Source organism: Capsella rubella, unplaced genomic scaffold (assembly GCF_000375325.1).
Source record: "Capsella rubella cultivar Monte Gargano unplaced genomic scaffold, Caprub1_0 scaffold_8, whole genome shotgun sequence".
NCBI classification, from domain to species: domain Eukaryota; kingdom Viridiplantae; phylum Streptophyta; class Magnoliopsida; order Brassicales; family Brassicaceae; genus Capsella; species Capsella rubella.
This window is the reverse complement of record NW_006238916.1, coordinates 2,858,010-2,860,931: the sequence shown is the minus strand read 5'-3', so window position 1 is coordinate 2,860,931 and position 2,922 is coordinate 2,858,010. Positions and strand designations below refer to the sequence as shown.

Genomic DNA, 2,922 nt, shown 5'->3' with positions numbered 1-2,922 from the left:
GTCGGTTTAGCTGGTTCGAATTAATTGGGTTAATCCGGTTGCATGTTTTAAAAAAAATGGGATGGGTTCTTTCAATTTGGTATCAGAGCATTTACGGTTCTAGGACGAGATTTAATTGGTAAAAATTGTGATGTGATGTGTGAATTTCATTGATGAGGAATGATGATGTGGATTGCATGCTGAATGATTGTGTGTGTAATCAATTGTGTGAGCATGGAGACCTAGATCATACTCTCGAGCCTTCAATGAGATTCCACGGTAAGTGTGTTGTTTGGTGATTTGTTTGGTGTTCTTAGCCTTCTGTTGTGTTGCAGATGGTTAGAGGTGGAGCTGTCGGTCGTGGTCGTGGTCGTGGTCGTGGGCGTGGTCGCGGTGGGGGGCGTGGTGTTGCCTCGGATAGCGACACGAGTGTGGGCCGAAGTGCTACGGCCGATGTTGTTAGTGAGTCCCAGACGCATCAGGACGGGCCCGTGGGTGGTGAGAGTGTGAGTGCCGTGGGAGCCGGTTCGTCCGGGAACGGTACTAGTGTCGTTGGGAACCCGGTCGGGGGTGTTCCAACAGGTGAAGCCCAGGGTCAGAATGATCGGCTTGCGGATTTACTGACGCAGCTTTTGGAGCGGTTACCGGGTGCGGTACCGCCGGTGCAGGCTCCTCTTGGGCCTGGTGTGCAGGCTCCTCTTGGGCCTGGTGTGCAGGCTCCTCTTGGGCCTGGTGTGCAGCCTGTTGTTGGGGTTGTACCGCCTGGGGAGGTAGGTGCGGTGGTCGAGCAGCCGTACTACCTGCGGATGTTGGAGCAGCTGCAGCGGTTCGGGATGTCCTTGTTTTTCGTAGGTTCCGACCCGGCTGTAGCGGATGAGTGGCGGGTGCGATTGGAGCGGTATTTCCAGTCGATGAGGTGCCCGGAGGCGTATCGGGTGGACCTAGCGGCCCACTACTTGGCGGGTGATGCACATTTGTGGTGGCGTAGTGTGCTGGCCAAGAGGGGGCAGGGTTTGGCGGTGTGGGGAGATTTCTTGGCAGAGTTTAATGCCAAGTATTTTCCGGCGGAGGCATTGGACCGGATGGAGTCGCAGTTCCTGGCGTTGACTCGGGGCGAGCGGTCGGTGCGGGAGTACGATTCGGAGTTCAGCCGACTCTTGGTGTACTCGGGGCGTGCGGGAGATCCTGAGCAGATGCAGCTGCGTCGGTTCATGAAGGGTCTCAGCCCTGATATGAGGGTGCGGTGCAAGGTGCGGGCTTATGCATCGCGTGTGGAGCTGGTTGAGGTGGCGGCGGGGATCGAGGACGAGTTGAGGAGTCACGGGGTGATTCCTAGTCCGTCGGCGCAGCCGAAGAAGACCCAGCCACAGTTAGTTCCGAGCAAGGGTGGCAAACCTGCTCAGGGACAGAAGAGGAAGTGGGATGACACTTACAGGGTGAGCCAGGGTTATCGGAGGTGATTCAGGTGTGGGAGTACGGATCACAGGGTGGCAAGCTGCCCGAAGAAGGGCGAGCCGTGGGTGGATACCCGTGTCTGTTACCACTGCAGAGAGACGGGGCACATCAAGACGAGGTGTCCTAAGTTGCAGCAGATGGCGGTAGCAGCGGTGTAGCCGGTGATGCAGCCAGTGGTGCAGCAGTGGGTGCAGCCAGGATTGCAGTTGGCAGGGCAGTCGTTGGCTCAGCTGGGAGCACCGCCGGAGGCACAGATCGAGGGATCGAGGGGGTATACGACCGTGGAGACAGGAGAGCCAAGCACTGGACGGCCGATCACAGGTTTAATTCTAAGACTCATTCTGTTTCCTTCCGTTGTTTTAGAATTTGTGTTGTTTCCTGTGATTTTGGGGTGGGCGGTCTTAGTGAAAAGGGTTTGTGTAGGGACCCTGTTGGTGGGCGGGTTCCTGTCCCACGTGATGTTTGATTCTGGAGCTACGAATAGCTTCATTACACCAGAGTGCGCGACGGGTGGTAACATCCGAGGAGATCCCGATGGTTGTTTCGGAGCCGTTAGAGTCGCAGGAGGCGCTTTGCTAGCGGTTCAGGGACGGGCCAGTGGTGTGGATGTACAGATTGCGGGGGAGTCGATGCCGGCAGATCTGTACATTAGTCCGGTGGAGTTGTATGATGTAATTCTGGGCATGGATTGGTTGGAGCGGCATAGAGTTCATCTGGATTGTCACCGGGGGAGAGTATACTTGGAGCGTCCCGGACCGAAGATGTATTTCCAGGGTGTGAGACCGATTTCGGGGAGTTTAGTGATTTCGGCGATTCAGGCGGATAAGATGATCCGAAAGGGGCGGGAAGCTTATTTGGTTACGATTGTCATGCCAGAGACGGTCGATGAGGTAGCAGTGGATAAGATCCGGGTGGTTCAGGAGTTCGAGGATGTGTTTCAGTCGTTGAAGGGGTTACCACCATCTCGGTCTGATCCCTTCACGATTGAGTTGGAGCCCGGGACAACGCCGTTGTCTAAGGCTCCGTACCGGATGGCTCCAGCGGAGATGGCGGAGCTGAAGAAGCAGTTGGAGGATCTGCTGGGTAAGGGTTTCATCCGTCCTAGTGTTTCACCGTGGGGTGCACCGGTGTTGTTCGTTAAAAAGAAGGATGGGAGTTTCCGGCTGTGTATCGATTACCGGGGACTTAACCGAGTCACGGTGAAGAACAAGTATCCTTTGCCGCGGATTGATGAGTTGTTGGACCAGTTGAGGGGAGCTACGTGGTTCTCTAAGATCGATTTGGCGTCGGGTTAGCATCAGATTCCTATCGACGAGGCGGATATCCGTAAAACGGCATTCAGGACGAGGTATGGGCATTATGAGTTCGTGGTGATGCCTTTCGGGTTGACTAATGCACCAGCGGCGTTCATGAGGCTGATGAACAGCGTGTTACAGGCGTTTCTGGATGAGTTTGTTATCATCTTCATTGATGATATCCTGGTGTATT

At 55.2% G+C, this 2,922-nt stretch overlaps 1 pseudogene; it reads left to right on the top strand.

Moving 5' to 3' along the window:
• LOC111830424 overlaps positions 1-2,922 on the top strand; it is a 6,923-nt pseudogene that overhangs the window by 1,544 nt on the left and 2,457 nt on the right.